The following is a 26,314-nucleotide window of genomic DNA, read 5'->3' as shown; positions in this document are numbered from 1 at the left end:
CTGCAATGAGCTACCAGATAAATATTATGCTATAAAATTAAAATATACCTTTTCTGAGTGACAACTCTTGTCTGCAACTTCTTGAAAGCATGACACAATGAAAACAATCTGCTTGATTTTGTCTTACACCTAGTAACTACAAAACTGAAAGGGGACATCTAAGAAGGCATAAAGTTTGCAGGGAAAGCCCAGCCCTAGCAAAGCTAATGACAAAAAGCCCATTTCACTTTTGTGTTTTCTCAAATCACTGGTGAAGATTGGTTACCTTTCTGCCTCTCTTTTCATCCTAATTACATTCCTACTGTTTTTAGTTGTAGGCACACACTTGTCTGTGTCTCTTGTCTGCTGCTACGGTTAGGTTGGTTATTAGGAGGGTTTTTCACCCAGAGGGTGGAGGCACACTGGAACATGTTTCCCAAGGAACATTGTGGATGCCCCATCCCTGCAGGCATTCAAGGCCAGGCTGGATGTGGCTCTGGGCAGCCTGGTCTGCTGGTTGGCGACCTGCACATAGCAGGGGGTTGGAACTAGATGAGCATTGTGGTCCTTCGCAATCCAGGCCATTCTATGATTCTATCCTGATTTTTCCCCACTCAGGCTTTGAAAACCGGAGAGGAAATGGTGGTTTTTAGAACATTTTATCACTGCAGAGTAAAGATGAGCAGGTGACCAGAGGTGGTGAAGTGTCTCCATATCCACACTGGCAGATTAAGCTCCTGTAATCCACCACAGTAATGATAAGGGATTATGCATGATTTACAATAAAATCTCTGTGATTTTTGAAAGTTAATTAAATGTGCATGGGGTTTGGAGACGCATTTAAGACAGAACTCCAAATCTAAGTGTGAGGAAGAATATATGGAAATCATTATTAAGTATATTTCAGTCAGACACTCAATGTTGCATTTGTTTCAAGTAGCGAAGATGATTATATAGCACTTAATTGATACAAAAATGTGAACGGAGACAGAAGTCAAACGGAAAAGTTGCAGTGTAGTTCTACAATTGTTACTGAGAGACCTGTTAATAATTTTCCCAATAACACCATAATTTTGGCAGCTGCTGTGCCTCTCCACGGCTACTTTGCCTGTCTATGACCAAAGAGGTGCCATTTTCCAGCTCTGAAACAGTCTCAGCCTCAAACGTCCTCACTTGCAGGTACAGAAGGACAAAAGGACTAAGAGCAGCTGCTGGTATACTCAGCCCTGTCCTTGCTCTTTTCAGCATTGCTTCCCTCTTGCTCCTCCTTGGTCCTGCCTTCAGACAGTCTTTGTTCTTTAATTATCTCAGTTTTCTTGAAAACCCAAGAATTGGCCTTAGCAGCATAGACAATGGATTGAATGGAGAGTCATAAGGAAACAAGAAGAACTGAAAGCTAAGAGGGGTTAAGGACAACTTTCTAAAGCTTTCCTCAGCTGTAGGTGATAACACTGTAAACAGCTGCTCCTAATTCAATCCAGGGTAAATGACTTCCGGAGAGGAGTTAAAACTGCTTTGCTAACCTTTACATTGAGTGGAGCTGATTATTGCATTACAGCTTGATGTGCAAGGAGTGCGCAGCTCAGTCCAACTCTTGGCAGCTCTTAGACCTGTCCTTCTAAACAAGAATATAAACAGTAGCTGGGTCACCCACCTATTGCTAAATCCAGTCCAACATCTTCATTTTCATTCAAGCCATGGCTAGGAATTTGCTTGTCTTCCAATTCATTGCAAAGTGCTGGCATCTTGATTGCCCTCTCTGCATGCATGCTGCTTTACCCCATGATCTCTGCTGGAGCTCATGCTATTTCTTGAAGTTTGTGGGTATGCACACAGTGTACTGATCTGGATGTACTAATGTTTGGTAGTTGTACTTGTAAGGATATGCCTTGGCTAATTTTGCCGCATGAATGTAACCCCTTTGGTTACTGTAATGGCTCCCTGCAGTGACCAAGGATCATAGGCACTGAGCTCTTCTATGTAATTCATGGACTCCTCTTTGAAGCTCTGTGGAAGTTGGCAAGCAGTGTCTCTAAAAGTGAAGCAATGGTGCTATCAAGTGAGTAGCAGAACGTTGCAGATAGGGTTGCTACAAGATGCAGCGCTCAGTACTGTAGAGACTAGTTGGCATATGCATGCATTTAAAATTTGTAACGATACAAATTTGTATCATTTGTAATATTTTCACCAAAAAATCTCACTTTTTTTTTTTCTTTTTTTTCTTTTTTTTTTTTTTAAATTGGAAGTAGCGTAAAATATTGGATTTGCACACCAAAAAACAAGTATTCATTTCTTCACCCCATATACCTGGCATGTCAAGGTGGTTTTGGCAATATGGAAAGCTTATGCAAACACATAGTCAATTTTCTCCACAAAGGATTCAGTTCTTTGTTGACTTTTGGTTTGTTCTCCACTTCTCTGCAAAGCCTGTTGTCTGAGATACCCATGCTGTGTGCATCCCTGTTGCCTCCCGTAATCCCTCCTTGAGTGAGCCAATGAGTTCGCTCCAAAAGAAAGCCTGGGCAGAGTTGATAGAGTGGTTTTCTCTAGGGTTACTTCAGATCAGTCAGCTCATGCACAAGCCCTGTGAAGTCTGGCAACCTTCCTCCTGGTATAGGCATCCAAAAGCATGCTACATGCCTTCAGCTCTCAAATGCTCCACATACCAAACCTACTTTCACTGTACACGACAGCATAACTGAGTTGGTATACAGCCTTTGTGTTGAAAAAAAAATTTGCAAAAAAAAGTAAACCAAATAGGGTAAAATTGCAGACTGAAAAAGCATATGTAACCCACGGGAATGCAAAATTGAATTCTTTGCATTTTGAATCTTGTCAGTCTGCTCCAGTGAATGGGAATGTGGTTACCTCTACTGGCTTGATGTCATGGTCCTTGACTTGGTCTTCAAAGACGTGCAGGTTGGATATCAGGAAAAGGTTCATCGCTGAGGAGACTGGAACAGCCTGCCCAGTGAAGTGGTCACAGCACCGAGTTTGGTGGAGTACAGGGAGCATCTGGACAACACCATCAGACCATGTGATCTGATTTTTGGTGGTGCTGTGTGGAGCCAGAAGTTGGACTTGATGATCCATAAGGGTCCCTAGGGACATTCTCTGGTTCTATTATACAGAAGTAATTTTCCTTTTTCTCCACTGACAGGACTTTCAAGAGCTGGTGTGAATGGTGCAGTGTAGGCAGCAATTGCTGATCAATACCAATAGGGACTTAGGGGAGAACTTGGGTTTTAGGAAGTTTGCTACAATCAGCTGGTTTGCTGTCTGGAATAGGAAAGAATTATCATTTTTCCTCAGTCTAAAGTTTCATAAAGCAACTCTTTACTCTTCTGTAACTCATAGGACATTGTGTTTGGGCAATTCCTTTCTAATCTATACTTTCCATATCATTCACTTTGACATTTGGAATAAAAACGCAGGATGGTAAACAGACTTTTTAGCTAAAAGGGATGTCTAAAAGGGATGGATTGTATCAAAAATGGATCTTGCAGTGATGCTCGTTTATCTTTTCTCTTTCCCTGCCTTATAGCCCTTCATCTCTTCTTCACTTGGAGCACAGAACTTCTTAGTTTCTACTATCTAAATTACAGGTCTTTCAGCAGTTTGTTAAATGTAAGAAAACATGGATCTTTTGTGTGGCTCAGTAGAGCTCTCTCTTTTGTTAGTTACTGAATCAGAACTCACAATACAGTGTTATTTAGGGTTTTCCCATACTGTATCATGATGTCTAAAGGTGTAGCAACCACAGCATCAAAATAAGAATGAAAAGCTTGACCTCAGAAAACCAATTGACAGAAGAGGGGGGAATGTTTGAAAATTTACAGAGCACTTGAATGCAAACTTGAACACAAGCAGACTAGATGTTAACCTTTTCACTCACTCTGAAAAACTTGTCATAGATAGGTAGTCCTTGACAATAAATTGAAAGTCACAACTTCAGCGAGATGCATCAGATCATGAGTATGGTTAATTGCATTGACAAGGTAGTGATGGAAGCTTGTATTCTTTTCAAACGAAGTGAAATGCCTTTGACACTTTTTTCCATGTTCTACTAATTGAAAACACTATGGAAATGAAATACTTTCTACAAATAAAAGGGGAAAATAACATTATCATCTGTTTTAAGACCTCAGCCTGAAAATTCTGCTTACAAGGAGGGGTTGGGTGGAGATGGATGTTTAACTCAAGGTCAGAGAGAACTACCAGCAGTATAGTTTAGTGGAGGATATCAAGGGCTTGATAAGAGCATTCTGGGCAGAGATGATCTATACATTAAATGTCTACATATTTTTCAAGTGTTTTCCTATTATTTTTTGTTCCTTTTCCTGTATTGACAGTGAGCACAAAATAAACAGAGGTAACAGAGAAAAATAACCTTGAAATCTTCACCAAAATTACATGCCACTGCTATGCACAAAGGCCTCTCTGAAAGTAATTCTATTTTATGATGTTGGCCCATGACATCAAAGGCAGATGTTTGTGGTATAGCAGTAGAGGCTGAACCTTCCTACCAATATTTTGTGACATTTTGTGACAGATGGCAGCAGAGGGACAGTGACAGAATTGTGTCTGATGTGGAAGAGCATGTGGAGCAAAGGTGTGGAATTGAATTACTCCATGCTGGAAAAAATGGCACCTAGTGACATTCATTGACACCTGCTGAATGGAGACTAACCAGTGGATATGAACACAGTGAGGCAGTGGGTTGTGTGTTTCAGCAGTGGCAACAGCAACACTGGTCACCTCCACTGGTACAGCTCCTTATTAGCTTTGCATGCAGGCTCTTGTTCATCCTGCTGAAAATGCATAGATAATTGTGGTGACTATTTAAAAAAAAAAAAAAAAAAACTGCTTTGTAGCTGAGAATTTGCTCTATCAGAGAGTGTTATTGTGTTCTCTGTGTCTGGTGTATTCTCTGTGGAAATAAATAGGAGGCATTACTTTCGAAGCAAGTTACGTATGTAAAGACAGTGCAAAACATTCATTTCCAAGGAACACAACCTGGATTGTACTGGCATCAAGTGGATGACAATTGCTCTGCATTTCTACAGAGCACAATGGGTCTTCATCTGCTGTGCAGAAGTTCTCAGTTTTAAACTAATTTTTTCAGTCTGAATGCATACAGTGTTCTGAGTAGAAAGCACATCTTAGACCAGCTTAGTGGTTGAGCATGTGCACTAATGCTCAGTCAGTGCCAGTGCTCCATTTTTTATTAACGATTTTCCCTTTAGATTTTCAAAATGGTACCTTTTGAAAGAAATAGAGGCATCTAATTTTCCAGCTAGCATTATAAAATGAAAAGGACTACATGGATAGTGTTTTTTAACTGGTAGTAGAGAAAAGAAAAAGCAGAGAATTATGTTGATTCCTCTGCTATTTCTTTAGATTTAGTGGCTAAAAAAATATATCCACAGCCAGGAAAGAACAGGGAAAATCTGTGTTTTAACTCTAAATCCACCAAAAAATTTCCACCAGTTTAATAATCGTATTTATTTTAAATTTCACTGCAGTAAGGTGGTTACAAGTAATTTTACTTGTGCAGATGGAGCCAAACTCATGTTGATTGATCTGAAAATAAAACTCAAGTGTTATGCCAAGTAATATTAAAGGACAAGTAAAGGACAAGGACAAGTAATATTAAAATTATCTTGCCATTTTGATAAAGCCACAGTGAAAAGTATTCTACAGTTTAGAAGATATTTCAGGTTTCTTTGATGTAGGTGGCCAAAAGGTGCATCTGATGCCAGCAAACAGCATTTAGCATTATTCTTAGATATCAGACTGTGCAAATGAACTCTTAATGAATAAATCTCATCGTTTGCAATTTCTTTTCAAAGGTCAATAAAATATATAAATTGACTTTTTTTTTTTTTAACAGGAGTCAAGCAATGGAATTAGTTAAGCAATTATGCAGGTCCCATTAGTGTTTATATATGTATATATATCAGGCTATTGAATCTGATCCATGATCGCCTGAAAACTTGGGTTGAGGCCAAGGTTATATGAAAACAGAGGGGTGCTTTTGAAAACTAGCTTTAATACTTCTGTGCATGTTTAGACACTTGAATTGATCCCCACGTATCCACGTTTATTCGTCTCCTTCACATTGACAGTCCAAGCAGTGTTAAAACTCATTAAATCATACGAGAGTTTAAAACAATCAAGCTTGCTTCTAGAGATCACACTCAACATTTGTTGTGCTTTCTATCTTTTTCTCTACTGCTCTTTGGATGTTTGCTGAACTGTGCAAATGTTTCTTCTCGACTAATGAATACTTATTTTTCATTGACTACTCAGAGCAAATACTCCAGCATGCTTGTTATTTTTTTCTTCTCCGTGCTCTGAAGAAGTTTTCTTTGCATAAACAGGCTGTATTGCTTGAAATCCTACTGGATCCTTATCTGGAGGTAAAAATTCCCTCACCAGTGACTTTCCTTCTGATTTTCAGGGGCACACACTTCTCCCCTTTGTAATAGTTCTAAGATTTTTATTCCCCTTCTTGAGTTTCTGTCTCTATGAACCAGAACTTTATAGCCCACATCAGGGCTTAATTCTTCTCATCTGTAAAGGACCTGCCAAGTCTCATTCAGTTTGAGTGAGAGATGTGTTCACTTTGATTTTAAAATTGCCTTCAAATTAAATGGCACCAGTACTGTGGCAAATGATTGTGTAACCTGTTTCAATAAGACATTCAGAATAGGGGTCCTAATCTTCTGAAATTTTATGTGTTTAAATTGTCACTTTTGGAGTCCTGTGTCAGACTCCACAGATTTGGAACTATTGTCTGTAATAAACCACTGCCGCCTTCTTTTGCCATTCTCATCTCTGCTTGCTGTCTGTAGAGAAGAGCTGTGGACAAAACTGTGCTGGAGCCTTCTCCTTTGTTTGTTTGTTTGTTTGTTTGTTTTACTGCATAGATAATTCTGGGAATTCCATTCCTCATCCTTCATGGTTTAAGGTGAACTCAGAATTACACGGTAAAATCTGAAGTGAAAACCATGTACTTTCCTCTATCTGTCTTTAATATAGAAACAAAAAAAGGAAAAAGGAAAAAAGAAAGAAAAAAAAAACACATAACACTTGGAGTAGAAGATGCTTTTATTTCCTTTTTTACTTTTTATAGATCACTTACTACATTGTTATTATCTAGCATCTTAATAATTGCTTTATCAGTGGATTCCTAGCAATATACCTGGTCTGAATAGCTGGCATGTTACTGACCCTGTTGATATTTATTGTGTTTTAGTCCAGTGCATCCCCTGAAGATGTAGTATCTCTGTTTTGGCAACATTTGAAAAGTATTAATCAGGATCCAGAAAAATCCAGACCTCACATACTGACCACAGAGTGGTATTCATAACAAGAACTCCCTTCTACCTACCTCTCATCAACCTCTCCTAAAGTTCGGAGTCTTTCAAACTTTCTCTGACTCTCAGAGTTTCACTACTATATTAACAAATCTAGATAGAAGCAAAACACAGTTTTGCATTCAAGAGGTGTTGATCTAAATAGAAAGAAATTAATGGCATAGAAAGAACAAGATCAGATTCTCTGTGGCAGAGCTGTGACAATAGTAATCACAGTTAACTGTTGATGTTAACATCTCTTCTTTCCCCCCCAAAAAATTATGAAAAATGTCCAGAAGGCTCTACATCAGAGGTTAACAGTTAAGAAATGGATGCTCCTTTTTATCTGGAAAATTATATATATATATATATATATATATATATATATATATATCAAGCAGGAAAAAAAAAAAGATCTATTTTCTTTCAGCTTTCTGATAACAAAACTCATGAGTGGAAAGAGTAGGGGAGAACTGATCCACAGTTTTCTAACGCTTGAGACTGTTATTAGTGAAGATTTTGATTGTCCAGTGACCTCTAAACCTTCCAATAATGAGAATGTCTAAGACTATTGCTTTTGCGAGCAAAAGTTGTGCAAACACTCCTCACTTGCAACACTTCCTTGGTCAACAGAAAAAGTTTTCTTACTTCCAAATCACTTTTACTGTTATTTTCTACAGAAAAATGTGAGGCCACCAAAAGATTCGTCCCATGCTAGACAAGACTCCGAGAATATGCATTGGAAAATAATGAGGTGCTCTTTGTTTTTTGCCAGCAAATGTGCTGTATGAGGAATCAACACAGCTATGAGATTCATGTCCCCTATTACTATTATTATTGCTGTTGTTATTATGATTATTAAATTTTGAGATAGCTTCAAGTGGTAGAAACTAAGAGTTCTAATTTGAATAGCAAAGCTGATAACTTAATATCTCATGCTACCAGGATAATTATAGGATTAAAAATTAGACATTATCAGTACAGGAAGGTAGTGCTCTCTTTTACTCACTCATTCTCTCTCTCTATTTTTTTTTCCCCCAAGGAAATTAATTAGATTAAATGCTAACTGCTCTAGAGTATTAGCTGTTGACTGTTTATTCTGTGGACAAATAGTCATCTGTGGAGCTCCAACTGGTTATTCATGGACTTAAACTATTGCATTAAAAGGCCAAATACTTAATAATTTCCTTAACTACTCGTTAAAAAAGTGGGATTTATGTTCACAAGGGGGATACCAGTTCTAAAGAAAATGGAGATATATACTTATTATAATTAGATGGTATTGTTAAAAGCTTATTATTTTTAAGGATGACTTTTCAATGAAAGGTTGAATAAAAGTATCTTCCAATTGGAAAAAAAAAAAGGTACAAATGCAGAACAACAGCAAATTATAGACATATGGATCTTGAATGAGTTTTGTTTGTGTCTGAAAAATCATGAGAGATATAAAAAATTATTTTGACATATGGTGGAAGCAGATTAATTAATTTGAAAACAACCTTTGTACAAGAACAGTTTCAGCTAAAGTAATTAAATTTAAGTTGTATAGTTGTCAAGGTTTGTGTAAGGAGAGGGACTATCTGCACCAATATCAGGTTCTGAGAGGTAGGAAACATTGATGTGTAATACTTAACAGCCCACTTTACCTTTACAATTATTCCACATAACCAAAAACAAACACATCATCCTGCCCACAGTGCATGCACAGGTTATTATTTATCCTTTTCCATTTTTGCACTGGTGTAAGCTCAGTTTGGGGAAACTCATCACCTTATCATCACCATCATCTTCCCTCTCTTCATCTCTTTCAGCACTTGAGATAGCACATTACATTGCTGATAGACTAAAATGATGTTCTGTCCTACCAGCTGCCACTTCTGTCCCAGCTGGGGATATACCTGCCCAGCAAACTCCTCCACCTGCCTCCTTGCTTGACACTGACAATATTATAATCATCTCTCTGCAGATCCTCCAGTTTCATTACTTAATCATGGGACTGTAAATAATTGCTGAATAAAAAGCCATTATTTTAAATGTTGACCATTATTTATTTTGAGGAAAATACCCTCAAGCCATCTAGAGAGGAGATAGTCCAATAAAATATTAAGAGCAATTTTGTCAATGTAAACTCTGAAATATTGAGAGAGTTATGTTCCCTTTTTTTTTTTTCTTCATTTTTTTCCCCAACCTTTGTGAATTTCAGATGCCAAGTACCCCTTGCCTCGAGCAAAGGAAGGTTATTTCCAAAGCAGAACGGTAGCCTGGGCATCTCTCACCGTAGTAATAGCAATCTAACATTATCTCAATCCTCTTCAGACAAGTGAAATTTAGATTTTGCCCCAGGTTTTCAGGAGAAAACCAATTGCCCCGTTATGCAAATATTGATAGTTCCTCCTTGAGCACATACAGGAAAGAATTTTGAGTTACATTAAACAGTAGCATAATTCAGTCTGCCTACTGGGGAAGGCGAAACAAGAACAATTTGTATTGCATACATTGCCCAGCAAAAACAGTGTTACAGATAGAAGCCTCTTGAGTTTTGTGCTGAGCATGTGTTCGGAACTTCTTGAAACTAGCTAACCCATCCCAAATGAAAACAAAAAATTCCCCCAAAGCCTGGATCTGAATGCATGAAGTGCATCTCTGAATTCCCTGTCAAAGTCACTTCAGTCATCAAACTAGCACACAAATGATATGCATGCATTCTTAGAAGAAATTGCCTTTTTCTTTCAGATATTTCTGAAGAAAAAAGTGAAGTTTAATTATGAAGAGATAACCAGAGGTGTTACCCTTGGAATTTAATTATTATTTGATTAAATTTCAAAAAACACAACTAAGCTATGACAGGGGCAGAAAGTATAGTAAAATGGTAATTATGAAATAGGAGATATGAATTAAGATAAATTAGGAAACATTTTTTAAGTGCATGCCTGTGGGAAGGAGAATAAAATAAGTGAATGTTCTCTCACTCTTATAAAATATTAACATTTTGAGTGAGAAGACAGATTAATTGATGCCATCTGCTGAATGGATATGGAAAGCACACTACTGTTTGTCTACTGAAATGCCTTTTTGGGAGGGAAAAGTGGGGTGCTGAGGCCATAAAGAGGGCTTGTAAAAGTTGCACTCATCAGACAGGTATTCCACTGGCAATGGGAAGGAAAATTATGATGGGCTTTTTCTGACAGAGATCTGCATCCCTGAGGATGACAGCTTCTTCTGGCTACAGCTCTGCGTTTAGGAACACCCAAATCTTGAGAATAAAAAGCAAACAAATACAGGAGGATATACCAGTAATGAACCAGCGATGAAAGATGGAGGCTGAGCTTTCCGCCGCAGAAGCAGGATGGTTTATAAATCAATGGGGCTTCTGCGATTTATTCTCCAAGCCCTGCAGTTGCAGTTAGTGCTGGCATATTTTGAGCAGCTGGAATTTTAGTCTGCTGTTTTTCCCAAAGACAACCAAATTAAATATGCTTTTAAGAGTTCATATTAATGATGGATAGTCTAACATACTTCTTTATTTTGTCAAGCTATTTTTCGGTGTAGGGAACTGCCTCCTCACTACATGGATAGCAAAACAGCTGAGAACTGGAAATAGAGGAGCTGAGATTTCAGCTTTTTGATATATCTAACCTAGGAGGCAGCTCTGCTGAGAACCAGGGGATTGCAATCCTCAGCATCCCTTCCCTGCTCTTCAGCACTGGGCATCCCAGACCTGTCCATCCTACCCTCCTGCTCACAAACATTGCCCACAGGCTCCTCAGAAATGACAACAGTTCAGTGTTTAGCTTTCAAGGCTTGATGTAAAGGTAATGACCCAGGAATGTATGCTGAGAACTCAATCTTGCAAATCTCTCCATAAGCAATAAGTTATACACACAGAATATTCACCCTCAGGCTGGGATTAATTTCGTTTGCAATCCCACTTCCCAAGATATAATTTACAGGAAAGCTAATATGTTTTGTGAGTATTTTTGTTGTTGTTTGGTTTATTTTTTTAGATTTCCCTTCCTAAAAAGATGCAGCCCCTCAACTGTCTTTATTTCCTTGTTGTTTGCCACTTTAGCTCCTTTTCCTTTTTGATATCTGTACTGCGGTGTTACATCAATTTTACTTTTAGATCAGGAAGACACACCTAAGGAGAGCATCTAATCCTGAAGTAAATTAATAAATCTATTGAAACAACAATTTGATTAAAACTGGAGTGAGGACAAATACCCTGTTGGTGCACTGAGATTCCTTTGTACTGTCTTTTAATTAAGGATTTAATAGCTTCCAGTAATCCAAGTCTTTTCCCTGGGTTGTCTAGTCGTCTTAACACCTGTAGGGAAATACCCACTTTATCTTCCCAACACATCTAGTGAGAGGTCTCCAGGAGTACAAATATGGCACTGGGACTCCATCCTTGTTTTTCCAGAAGGATGCACAGGTGTTGCAACCTTTGACTGTGATTGTAATTCAAGTCACAGGTGAGTTCTACCAATGCTTGGTGTTTCAGTGGGAATGCACTGCTTTTCTCCAAATGACACTTTCTTTAGTAGGCAGTGTGCCTAATTTTCAAGGGAATAATAGGCTAGGTAGAGAGGTAGAAGGAAATGATGAAAATGGTGCATTTATTCCATTGCAGTCTTGCTTCAGTTTCACGTATAGAAAATGCAACACCTAATTCTAGTATTGTATTTTCTGTTTTTATCAAGAAGGAGCTCAAATATGAAAAAATTTACACATTGGTTCTGTAACATCAGGAATTAATTGCAAAAGTAATTGTTCTGCTTGCAGAAACATCCAAAAAAAAGTCTTGCCTTGCTCTTCTCACTCTTCACCTGTGAGTTTCCACAATGGCTACAGGATTTATCTTAAAAATCTCTAGAACCAAGCCTGGCATCCTTTAAAATACACTTTAAACAAGTAATTACTTTTAATTGCAAATCCAGATGCTGGAATTTCAAAAGATTGTCTCCTTTTCCTGTTGTTCTTGTGCTTAGGGAAGCTTTTCTAATCCAATGCTTTATCTGAGGAATATCTCAGTGCAGAAGTGACTGCCTAGCAATGACCTACATGAACATTAATAAATGGGGATGTAGGACTCCTAATACTTGACACCACACAACACAAAGATGTTTCTCCTATAGCGAAGTACTTGTGATCTCTCTTCATCTGTTGCTAGGAGACCCATTTAAGAATTAATCAGGGAAACATCACAAATGCTGCTAAATCATGCACCACACTACAGATTGAGCTGCTTCGAAGAGACGAGAAAACTTGCTTTTGCTGTTAACCCAGCACAGACTGCTATGCAGTACAATTTCCCTCAGTAAGTACACTGCTGTACAAGTGCAAAATATTTACACTGTGTCTCCAGCAAAGTTGACAGTTATGTCTAGCCAAGAACTTCTTGTACAACAAGGACAAACATGGGGCATATTAGAAACTGAAGATGGAAGGATGTGCTCAGCCAGCCCTAAGGGCATGCCAGAAGCTTGAAGTTGTTCTAAGGATTGCACATCCTTCAAAAAGACCTGGAGACTGTCCAGTCTGCCTTGAGACCCCAGTATGTAGATGGAGAGATGCTGAATGTGGCAAAGCCAAAGGCTGAGTCATGACAGGGGATGATGCTGTCAGCTGGGGAAAACATTGCTCACACTGGGAAGTTACCTGCATTGGCACAGACCTGATTATTCCAGTGTAATCATGCTTCTAATAGCAACCCATTTCCTGGTTGCAGGGGGAAATAAGCCCTTGATCAGGCATTTTCAAACCAGCCTGGCATGTTCCTGTACAAGAATTGTGTGGAAAAATCATACCAGTTAAAACACACATACATTTCCACCAAACGCTTTAACCAGTGCCAAATCCATATTTAGAACAGATGAGAGATTGAGGCTGGCATGAAAAAGAGGGAAAAGCTGGCTCTTTGTGCACAAACTGAGACCCCAGGGCTCAGAAAACTATGTTAGGGAGTGGAAGGCTGAGAAGTATTGGAGTTGGAGGGTCAGATTCCCCATTCTGTGCTTCACAGCATATGTTTCAGAATTGCTCAGGCTCAAACTGTAGAAACTAGATCTAAGACTCCTGCCATCAAAAGTTGAAGTCTTCCCCAAAAGCAGCTTTTCTTATGTGGGTATGCAGGAATGCATCCATCATGGTTTTGGACTTAGAAATGGGTTTGTGTTTTGATCCAAGACATTTACGTTTGTGCCCTACGTTCCATTTTCAGGATATACTTAGCTGAAATTTTAATTTAATCAGAGGTTGTGGCTATGGAGGGGTCTGAAGAGTATCTTTTTGATAATGAAAATGAAGCCTGAGAGAAAAACCTGTGCACAGACTCCACAGAAAGAAAAGCAGGCTATTTGGATTTTAAAGCTTTATGTTGTGTTCTGGGCCATTTTCCATGGTGGGTGCAAAATAACGAGCATTTGTAGAAACTGAGATGGCTAGGTTGTCTTTGGATAGATGTATCTCCAGTAAACCCACTGCAGTAGTTGGTAGCATGGCTGGGGGTCTGCTAGCTGATATTCATAAAGCAGTTTTGTTGTGGTAGTTAAGGGTGCCATTAAATACAAAGGAGAAGAATTAATCTTAGTGAAGGAGCCTAAAAAATGAATTGGTGTGGAAAGTGAGTTATTACTTGCACTGCTCAATACATGGCCTCTCCTCATCAGGCTGGTGGTATGTTGGCAGAATGAATAAGCAGAGGCTGCTGCTGCAGCTTGTGCTCTCAATCCTAGGAAGAAATTGTTTTCTTTCTGGGTCTTGCAGGCTGATCTCTGATACCATTAAGTACATTTTGAACTGAACTGGAAGAAAAGCTGTTCAGAACCCATTCTCTCCCAAGCCCCACTTGCAGCACACCTTATTCCAGTGGGTACACTCTGTCAGGCTGTTCTGTCGGGGGTATTTTGGCAACTGTGATTTTGATTTTCCTGGCATTTATTCTGGCTCTGTGGTACTATGTGGCAAAGGGAAATGGAGTACCCTTTTCCCTCCATGTGCTGCAGAAAGCCTGTTCCCATGGGTAGCACAGCAAGCTGGTGGTAGGATCTCGCTCACAAGAGCCGTGCTCCTCAGACTTTGATCCCAAATTCATGGCACCAAAACCCACATCTGGAGGATCTCCTCTTCTTCCCATGTATGTCACCAGCTGCTACCCTGCTGATAACATTGGGATTGGATCAGGTGTCTGTTCTTCAGCAGGTCAGAGGTGAGCTCCTGTCTTCACAACCATCTTTTTTAGCTCATCCTTTTAGGTAAACATACTGAGCTACAGTGACAGCAGCTCAGCCTTACAGCTAATAATATAGAAGCTTAGAAAGATTGAAAAAAAATGAAATAAAAAATATCCCAATAAATATGCAGTTATACTGAGAGAATAGAAATATATAACGAATATAAATTCCTGCACAGCAGGAGAGGAACTCTCTGGCTGCTGGGGGTCAGGGTGAGCAGTTGTTATAGATACATCCAAGACCTATTTGAGCAGTATCAGACATCAGTATTGGATGCTAATGATAGATGAATGTTATACTAGATTAATCTGATCTGGCAAGGTGAATCCTATATTCCTAATACTCCTAATTCCAAAGAGCTTTTGATGTAAATACCCTCCAAAACTAAAGATAACTCCCCCAGGCTCTGATATCAAAGCTGTTCATTTCCATCTGTTAAACATTAAATTGTTTTTGAATTCTTTTCCTGGTAAAACTGGTAAAATAGCTCTGGCCAGAGGAAGCCAAGGAAATCCTCCCTCCTACATTAGCATACCCAACCTCCCCACTCCATCAGCATCTCAGCCCTCTCCAGTCCACACTCCATTCCCTCTAGTGGGTTTTGCTGCCTGTCTTCAAGGAGGATTAGCTCCTAGTTTTCGGTAGTGATTTACTTTTTTTTCTCTCCATTGCACTGATCCAGGCAAACAGATGCCTTGAACACCTTGGAATGTGCCCATTCTCACTCCCAGTCCTTCTTCTTTCCAAACAGCAATTGTTCCAGCATCCAAAGAGATAAAAAGGCATTAAAGGTAATGACCCTTGTTCTGATTTCACATAAGGCTGGGCCTTATCCAACAAAATCCTAATCCCTATTTTACAGATAATTATGTACCAAAAGTGACAAATGTGCTGTGACAACAATCTATTAACTGGAGAATACTAAAAGACTGCTGTCTCTGGGAGTAACCAGACTTGTTCTGAATGTGACCCCCATAATAAGTTTGTAGAGCCTTTCTCTGTATCCCCCACTCCCCCAAAATCCTTTTTTTGGACAAAATAATAATTTTGTATAACTTTTTAAGTGAAATTTGAAGGCAATCTTGTATGCATTCAGCACTACTGCATTTCTATAGTAAAGTTTTATAACAGCACATTAGCCTTGAATATCTATTAAAAGTAATTTGTAATGTTAGATGAGAGATGGCTACAAAGATGGTGTTACGCTGCTTTAAAACTATTGATTAGATCAGTAAGAAGACATTAAAAGTAAGCATGAATAGCAAGCATATTAAATGATATTGCCACATCTCTGTTGGCACCAGCTTGTGAAGTAATTTTAAGCAATGTAAAATGCATTAATACAATACTTATTTAAAAGAAAAGAATACAGCACACACTATAAATTCAGAAGAAGAAGAAAAAAAAACAGCTGATCAAAATTAACAGGTTTTAGAGTTCAGAAACCAAAGGATTCAAAATGTGAAAGCAGAGAAAAATAAGGAGAATTATTTTAGATATTTAATTATTTTATCTTTTAAAGTTTCTTAACAAAGCAGAGTTCAACCTGAGGAATTATTATTGTTCCAGAAAAATAATTGACAAGTACAGCTTCAGCATATTTAAAACAGTTTGAAACCAATTAGCTTCTCACCTAGACTTGAAGGAAGGCCAGTGCTTTTTCTGTAGTATAATGTAATCAGCATCACCTTGAAGTATAACAGCAACTATATTACTACAACTTGGTTTGTTTTTTCAACTTTAGAAACAAAATTAATTGTACAACTGTATAGAGAAAGTCACAATTCACTTGGTTCAACATAGAAAAAATTCTTTGTACAACAGTGCGAATTCCACTCAACACAAATCAACTTTTAATATGTTTCATTTGAGATTATTGAATAATGCACGGATGTGGGAACAGAGTGGCAAATATCCAAAAAAAAACCCTAATGGTTGGATTAAATCATTTAAAATTAGTAAGATTTCAAATACACTTTTATATTTGGACATGTGAGTGTTTGGCTCTGGAAACGTGCACTCAAACTCTCTGGTTGAGCATACAGTCATTTAATCTCCTCAACAGTTGTGTGCTTATGAATTTATGCATTACTCTTCATCTTTTTGGAAATCATATCAGTTATCATACTTGATTTTTTGCCTTTTGATCACTCCTCCAAGAGTCTGGACTTGCTACCTATAGGGTGAATATTGCTCCAGTGCAGTTCTATTTTGACATAAAATAATATTCACAATTTAGGAGAAAGTTGAGATCAGGGTATCACATACCACGGGCTACTTGAGAACTCCCAGCCACTGTGGCCACATTATGTGGATCACTCACCTGATCTCAACCTGCTCTGCTAATTCAAATGGGTTCAGAAGTTTTTTGTCAGGTTAGCTTTGTATGAGGAGATGCCATGCTCATTATCATCACCATTGTCGGATCTTGAGACATCCAATATTTATCTTTCTTTATTGTCATAACACTGACACAAAATCTAAGTTATATGCTCTAATTACCCTCAGAAAACTAGAGGCACTGGATGAAATGTGGTGTGAAGAACTGGTATTAATGGTGATGGTCTATGTCCTTCCTGACATGAAAGACAGTTAGTGCTTGTTACCCAATGTCAAATCCTAAAGAACATCACAGATGACAAGATTCTCCTAGATGAAGTTCTTTTCTGAAATATTTGCAACTCTTCTCCTTTCAATGTGAACTTAGCTAGTTAGAAATGCATTTTCACTCCAGCACTGACTACCTTTCCATGCACAATGACATATGTCTTGTCACTGTTGCTGGTAAGACAGGACTGGAAGGGAACACCTGCTTCCTGCAGGCCAGGCCTCCTCTTCTACAAGCATTTTGTGTCTTCCCTGCACTGACAAAAAAGATGGCTTAAATAAAGTTTCACTTGTGAAAAATAAACTCCTTTTGCCAAGTAATTCAATTGAAAAGTGATTCTTTGCACAGAGCTCACACTGCAGTTCCCAGTGTGCTTATGAAAAACATTAATTTTTGCCACGGCACTGGTGGGGATATGGTGGATTTGGGAGAGCTGGTGCAGCCAAGTAGGTAGCCTCTGCCCTTGACACAGCAGCCTTACTAAGTGATACTCCAGATTTTGTGACAAGGTATGAGAATTAGGGATGCTTCTATTGAGTTCTGAAGCATCACCCCTGTTGGTGCTGGAGCCTTGTATCCCTGCAGGCATTTGGGAAAGCAGGGACACAGCAGAAACAGTCCTGGTCTGAAAACAAGTCAGAAGAAAACGTAATGAAGGATGACTGTAGTGCTTTATAGCAGTGGGGATGCCCCCAAGGACTGTACAGAGCACCTCCTGTGTGCCCGCTGCACCAGAGCACTGCCAGCATGGGGTTGGCACAACCTCTGCACTGGTGGAAATAAGGCTCAGAAAGATTCAACCAACATAAATGAAGTTGATGAGGATAGACCCTTCTGTCCCCAAGGAAAGAGCTGCCTCTGCTACAGACCATATTTAATTTAAATGTTGTTAGCAGTGTGCATATTACATATGTATAGTATATCGTAACTTGGTACTATGAATAAATATGAAGACATAAGCAAGGTCATTTATGTGAAGTCAACAGCAATATTACTGCTGGAACTGAATGACACATTCAAAAACTGAAAATAAAATGTTAAGTGTACTGACTAGAGGATGTGGTTAATGAAGAAATAAAACATTTTTCTTTTCCAGTATTGTCACTGGTGCTTTAGCTTCTGTTAAGATTGTCACCGATACTTTAACTTCTGTTAAGATAAACATGTACTCCCTTGAATAATATTTTTACTTCCTGAAAACAATTTTTTATCTAGAAAAATTATACACTACCAAATTCAGGCTGACTTGACTTGGATGCATTATCTAAAAAGTTACAAGAAGTATAGATATTTGACATGTCATTAAACAAAAAGACTGACCTTCCTACAAAAGAACAGAGATAAGTTGTTTTTTTTTTTTCAAACTAAATGTGGTATTAGAATGATAAAAATAGAAAAACAAAGAAGACCAACCAGAATGAGACATGGAGTTTCCTGCTATGACTTGTGTGCCAGTTTGACAATTAATTGATTCAGACTGATTGGTGACTTGGCAGGTACCATCAACACAGTTTCCTGCAATCTGCCAGTCCAACCATCCAAAGGATGTTACTGGATTCTGCCCCACTCTGTTCCCTCTCCCATCTGCTGTGTTATGCAAGATGAGATATAGCAGTCCTAGAGAATTTATAAAGTATTACAGAGAAAAGAAAAAGCATCTTCTACCTTACACTTGATAACGTGGGATCATAAAATGCAAAGATATGATACATAAAGATATGATAGGGGAAATTCTTGTCTTGGAAGTGTAAGGAGTTTCCAATATATAGAAATTGGATTGAAACAGATGTACATTTCCAATACAATAATTAGACAATAATGCAGTCATCAGTTTTATCAAATTTTCTACAGATTCATTGCAGCTTCTCTTAGCACCATCTGAGCTGGCACAGCACAGGCTCTGCAAGTGGCAACTGCTCTTTGTGGGCTCATTCTTTCTCCTGTGAGTGATAGGAATGTGTGGGGCATGCATGGGACATACATCCACTGGCAGGATCCTTTACCAATTGCACTTTGTGAATGTGAAGTACTCAACAAAATAGCAGAATCAAGGTACAGTAGGCCATGAGCCGTCCTGCCCCACTGCCTGTGAATGTCTGGTTGCCCAGGTAATACCTCATATGCTGGCAGTGTACCAACATGCAGGTTCAGGTGCATTTGCTCGTCTCATAAAGAAGTCTGGCCTCCTCTAAGGCAGCAATGATATGTTTGTATACCAATATCTCATTTCACACTGGGGGCCACACTGGAAAAGGTTGAATGTAATGTGTTTTGAGGAAAGCGGTGATACAGGTCAAAAGTTCTTCATGATTCAGAAAAAGTTCTGTGCAGCAGAAACATGAGAAAGCTGTAGGGGCCAGCACCATGCTAGTACATGATACCTGCAGCATCACATGCTGTGATGGCAAGGAGACAGACAGGACATTCCATAATTGACCTTAAGATATGAGGTGTGGGCATATTTGATATTGCAATCTATCCTACTGAATGATGGATAGCACTTGGGGGAGCCATTAAAGCAGCAGATGTAGCTTAGCTAGTAAGGCTTTCCATCCTCTTTTATAGATGAGTAATGTTCAAACATTTATAATATTTACGTTGGAAGATTTCCTAAGACTGTAGAAAAGAGACCACGGTGATCAATTACAGAGGGATATTCCTGTTGTATAGAAAACGGAGCTGAAGTAGAAGAAGAGGAATCTGTTTTTTTATTTTGCTTAAACTTTTTTTCATAATAATACAGTGGCCAATTTAGGACAAGCTGCCCTAAATTTCAGTAGCTCCCCCTCACTCAGATGGTCCCTGTGTCTGTGTGATGATTCATGACATCTCCTACACAGTTTCACATGTGTGCAGATCCTCTCCAGGTAGTCAACTGCTGAACTTGTTCATTAATTTTGCTAAATAAATAATGAGGCATAATAAGCTGCAGCAATCTCGTTGCTGAACAAAAAGAGATAGCAATGGAAAACTTTTTTTTTTAATGTTTTACTTTGAAATGGACAAAAGTAACATTTATAATGCCTACCCATTTTACTAACTTGTAACTAGAATTTTTGATATACAATTAGGTATGGGTAAGAGGCATGCTAAGCCACTTCAGCCATCCAGGCTCCAAGTTTCCTTTAATATTTCATAAGAATCAGATGTTTTCTGAATTTGTTCATTTATACAAAGAGCTTTTACGGCAATGTCCAAGATGAAAAGTATATTTTAGGTTGGAAAAGATTTATAAATCTATATATTAATAACTGCATTCAACAGGCCTTGCCAGTTGTGAGAAATAATAAAGAGGAATATAAATATCTACCCCAGACCTGCAGAGAAAACTGTGGATAAAGTCAAGGATGGAAAGAAAGAGAAAGAGCAGGAGCTGCAAGAAGCTAAGAGAAAACATGTTCATCTGTAGATTTGAAAGTTTGTTTATGCCACAAGAGTAGCTGTGCTCTAAGAAGAGTTACTTCATTGTTTCAGCCATAAATGTGGAGGACTCATATGTCTGTATGTCTGGAGTCCAATTACATGCAAGAATAAGCTTTAAGGCTCCGTCTAATTGAAAGCTGTCTTTCTTTTCTAGACTGTGCATGAAGCCGTCTGGTGATCCTACTCAACATTTTTTTTCAGGAAAATATTTTCTTTGCCAGTCAAAGCTAATGCAAGAGATAGAGATAAATACGGTAGAAATAAGATTTTGTTTGTTTGTTCTTAGCATCCTTGTGGTGTTCATTCATTCTAGTTGGAGTGTGATGAAATTGCCAGTTTGTTTCATTGAGGAAGATTTTTTTTCACGTAGATCAAAACCCATCCTCCTTCTTCTCAAGCAGCTGAAAATCCAACAAGGGAACAGATATTCATGCCAGAAACTAAATCAAGCAACACATTGCATAAAAAAACTCTCATGCCAGTTCCAAACAGCCGAGACAATTCTTCCTGATGGAATATTTTACCCCATCAAAGACAGGTGCACATTTTTTTCTTGCCTAACAAGATGGATTCAACAGGAGGTACGGAAAATACAACTACGTTAATATTTTTTTTTTACTTTTTTGTGGAGTTAGAAGACAATTTTTAAACTGTTACTTCCTAATTAGGTTCTAGTACTAAACTCTCCATATATTGGAAAGAGTGCCTTTGCTTCTGCAGCTAGAAGATCTGTTAGAAGTGCAACGCAGAACAGAGATACGTTTTCCATTGGAAAAATCTTTGTCATTGATAACAGAAATTACCTCAAGAGTAGTTACTCTCTTGAAATCTTATTGTGCTACCATTTGAAATTGCCTTAAAATAGTCTGAATTTTTGGCTCTATTTAAGGAATCCAAATTAAAAAAAATACCTTGCAAACATATCCAAGAAAAAAAAACAACAACCAATTTTCCAAAGATATTGTTACCTCTAGACTGTCATTCAATAGGAAACAAATAAAATTGTTATAAATACATGAAACTGAACCTTACTAAAAACTTTGAAGGACAGCCAAAAACAGGTTTCCAGCTAAAACTTCCAGTTTCTGCTAAATTTTCAAAGCTGCACAGTTGAGTTCTGAAACTTCTCTTTCAAATAAGACAACAAGCACCATGTCTTTAAATAAGACATCTTAAAGTAAAAAGGGGGAAAAAAAAAGAAAAAAAAAAAAAGAAAAAAAAAAAAAGAAAAAAAAAAAAGAAAGAAAATAAAAGAAGGCCATACTTCTATATCATTTCCAAATCAATTTCTCTCTCTCCCTTTTTCCTCTGTAAACTCAATGCAATATAAAAGTTTGCCTTTGCTAAGGAATGTGTTTGGTGTGTCAGGAAACTGGCAGTAGCCATGTTCATGACCCTAGGTGAGCCATATCCCATATCCCCATGAGCTGGGCCTGCTGTCACCCTGCTGAGCACCCAATGTCTTCTGGTCACATCATAATCACAAAATCCCAGAATGGCCAGGGTTGGAAGGGACCTCAAGGATCATGAATCTCCAACACCCCTGCTACATGCAGGGCCACCAACCTCTACATTTAATACTAGACCAGGCTGCCTGGGGCCCCATCCAATCTGGCCTTGAACACTTCCAGGGATGGGGCATCCACAACCTCTCTGGGCAGTCTGTTCCAGCACCTCACCACTCTCTCTGTAAAGAGCTTCCCTCTGACATCCAACCTAAATCTTCCTGCTCTCAACTTAAAATCATTTTCCCTTGTCCTGCAGTTATCAACCCTTTCAAAGAGTTGATTCCCCTGGGAATCATGGGAGTAGATGACCAGGTATGATCCCTTACACGTAGCAGATCCTAGATTCCAGACTTTACGTCTCAAACAGCACGACCTGGGGGAGCTGCTTTATGCCCATCACCCTCTGGAGCAGAACCATTCCCAAACCCCCAGCTGATTCTCCCTTGAGGGTTTCATCTGCTTATCTGAAGCCACAGTACTTCTGCATCAAAGCTGAGCCTTCTGCAAAGTTGAACTTTGTAAACTTTTGAGATATACCATTGGGAATACACTATAGACTGTAGAGCCTGGAGGGAACAAGAGTGCTTTTTCCAACCTGATTCAGCCTGACGGTTAGTCTCCAGAGAAGATTCACGTTCCAATACAGTTATGTGTTTAGCATTTCCTAATATCTATCTCTTAACAATGGCTCATACAGTGTGAAACTTTTCTAGTTTGTTCTTTGGGGATTTAGATATATAAACTCATGGCTTCAGTCCTGTTTTGTGATCCAACCTATATTCTCAGGCTAAATACTTTTGACTTAGGTCTTATGATATCCAACTTTGATTAGAGTGCCTGTTTAGAAACAGATGCTCATCTGCCCTGGTAAGAAGTTAGCTCTCAAACTGAACAAATGCTTTTTCAGAAAGGTTAGACTATTGCTTGGTCCAGACCAATTTTATTGACAGATTGATTATTCTTCCGATTCCAATTCTGTATATATCCAGAAGAGCAGTCTTTTGAATAATTCTGGGTGAATTCAGTGATCCAATTCAGCTAATTTCAACTGACGCTGCTTGTGTTTTTAAACACATTCAGGTAAAAAGCTATTTGGATTTCAGACCATCGTGCTTCCTGTGAACATGCTAGTCTCACTTCACACTACTGGAAGACTGGGTCTGAAGTTTGCATAAAACAAAGTCAACTCCTTCCCCACAGTCTCCAGAGAAATAGTTAAAGAAATATTAAGTGGCCTTACATATTTACTTTTTTTATGTCTCAGATGATCAGATATCACTGAGTACTGACTGCTTAATTACTTAAAGATCACTTCATTTTTGGAGGCTTAAACAGTGATTTACAGCTTCCAATTACTGAGCAGGAAACATATCAAGCAATCAAAGCTGAGCTGCTAATAAAGTACCTAAATGCAATAGCTTTCCAGAAACTGCTGCAACTAGCTCAGTAAGACATTTGCCCCAGTTTACCATGTGATAACATGCAACATTTAGAGCTTCTTTCCTTCCCTCTTTTAGACCAGGGCGACATTAAGGACTTCAATCTCAGCTGAGTTATAAATTCCCCTGTGCCCATCACGCACTCACATTGCCAGCAATGATCCACAGTGTTTCGCTCAACACAGCTCCAGCCTCTGTTTTCTTGTAGAGCAGGTGGTTGTCTACCCTTCCTCACTCATTGCTTATCAAGGAGAGCACTTGCCTGAGGCTAAAACAGTATGATGAGTTCCCAGCTTTGGCTGGGAAGACCTGAACTCTTTGTGCAGTGCATACCAGACACTAACATACAGCCTACATGTGGTGAAGGCACTTGTCATCTCTCTTTCTCAAGGTGCTTCACCTTACGTAAAATACTTCATTGTATATCAAGAGGAGGATAAAATAAAAAATATATTTTTTTAAAAAAACAGCTTCATGTAGACTTGAGATTTGGATGTTAAGTAGCAACGAACCTTGAATTATAGCCCTTGCTTCAAAGACCAGTAATTTATGCAGTGGAGTTTCATGTAACCTGCATAATCATTCCCTGAAGCAGAGATTCATGCTCTGGACTAAACTGGGACATGGTGCTATAGCAGCCAAGTGGAGGCAAGGCTGAACACTGCCATGCAGGTGATTAAATTGATTGAATGGTACCAGGACTGGGATTTGCCATTCGTGTGCTGCATCCATGACTGTCTTTCAGGTATGTGTCATTCTATTCTAGACTCATTCTGTGGTTTTAACAAAAATAATAACGTGAGCTTTTGCTGCATTCCCTGAGGAATCCAGCTGAGGTATCTGCAGAAGGGTGTGTGACATTAATGATGCCAAACAGAGGCTCTCGCTGAGCACAGCTCTGAGCGGCTGCTCTCGTCGTGTGCTGCTTCTCCCTCTTGGCAGCTTTACTCTAAGCATATCAATTTTAGCCTGCTCTCTTGTGCTGGCTATTTTTGACCCTAACAAAACACAGCTTTAGAGAGCAGTAGACTGAAGCATATTACAGCACCAATTAGGTGCCTGCGGGCGCATTTCCACAGGGCAGCGAGCTGACATAAGAGCTTATTGCCACTAGAAAGGGGAAACCTCACTCTCCTCATCCCTGCTCCCTGTTACATGCTCCAATCCTGTGCTTTGCACCAGCTTTGCTGCCAGTTACATAGCCTGCTGGAAAATGCACCCAGCAAAAGGATGCAACCTTCTGGCTAGGTGACGCAGGTGACAGCTCACAGACAAGCCCAGTCTGTGCAGAGCTGGTGGCAGATATGGGGCACTGCAGAGCGAGGGCAGGGCAGAGGAGAAAATCCCTCCCTTTTCTTGGGAGCAAAGCATCAGAGCATGTTAGCCTATGTGCATTCAAGGCCCTTGGCTTCTTTTAAAAAGGGACATAAGATCTCCTAATCAGTGACTAGAAGCATAGAGCTAAGACAGTAGTAAACAGTACTGAGACAGCCAGTGATGTCCATGCAGATATGCAAAGACTACAACAGAAAACAAAAGCAAATGGTAAAGCAAATCAGGAGTTAAACAAGAATAAAATAAAACAATATTACTACTACTACTAACAATAATAAAACAGCAATGGCAGCTATGTATGATAGAGATCTTACTGGGCTGCTCAGGATTTGGGAGGGCTTGGCTCCAGCTTGGGTTACGTAGGCTTCCTTGTCCTCATGGAAGACATACTTGTGAACATAAGGGAATGAGAATATTATCAAAATTTTTGTTAATAAAATGAATAGCAAAATCATTATCTTCCGGGGATGATCAGGAGACTGCTTTTAAACAGCTCCTGTTTTTCTTTCAAAGGTTAGTTAGCCTCATTAGTTGTTCTCTTGAAGTTGTATGGTTTATCTCATATTGTGATTTCATACCTGACATATGCAAACTACATATATTTTCTGCAGGAAAAACGACACTACTCTGCCAACTTGAGTGATTATCACAAAATTGGAATACCTATTCTTGACAGTCTTTATTTAAGAATGATCTTTTTCTATAAAAATCTCTCAAGGCAAGCCTTTAGTTCTATTTTAGCTCATTTCCTCTTCAACAGTTAACATCCAAATGTATGATTGCTCTCATATCAATTTATGATTATTAACATTTTCTAAAGTCCATTATGGTGAATGGGAGGATGGACGTGAGCTGGATGAGGCTTTACAGTGAAACAGACGTCGCTTTTCAAAATAGTCCAAGGAGCAGAACTCTCTTTTTTTTGTGATTAAGTGTCCTATAAACTTCTACGTATAACTCAGAGATTCCTGGCTTGCTAGAAACTTTACAATTTAGCACAGGCAAAAAGGTAAAGCTAGCTGAATTACAACTGCTTTCTCCTTGCATTATGTTAAACTATACTTTTTTATGTTTAAAATTATCATTGTAAAATCCTTATTGCCTCTAGAGTTGAGCTCTTCTCTATGTGTTCCATCTGTATCAGCGGTGGACCAAAATACAAAATACAGACTTCTGTAATTATGTCCAATTATTTCCTACATGTGAGTCACACTAATATAATATGATGCATGTAGCATTACACTTACCATCAGAATTTTACTCTCAAATTGCATCTGAGGATGAATTTCCTTTTCAGAAACTCTTCTTTCTCACTGTTTTTGTACCCTCTTTTCTGGAAGTGCTTCTGAAAGGCAGATTAGATAGTAAAGTGCTTGGAATTCAACCCTCTTGATACTGCTTGGATCCTGAATGCACCAACACAATGTCA

This window comes from Tympanuchus pallidicinctus, unplaced genomic scaffold, assembly GCF_026119805.1.
Source record: "Tympanuchus pallidicinctus isolate F22 unplaced genomic scaffold, pur_lepc_1.0 scaffold15, whole genome shotgun sequence".
Lineage (NCBI taxonomy): Eukaryota > Metazoa > Chordata > Aves > Galliformes > Phasianidae > Tympanuchus > Tympanuchus pallidicinctus.
This window is presented reverse-complemented; position numbering follows the sequence as displayed.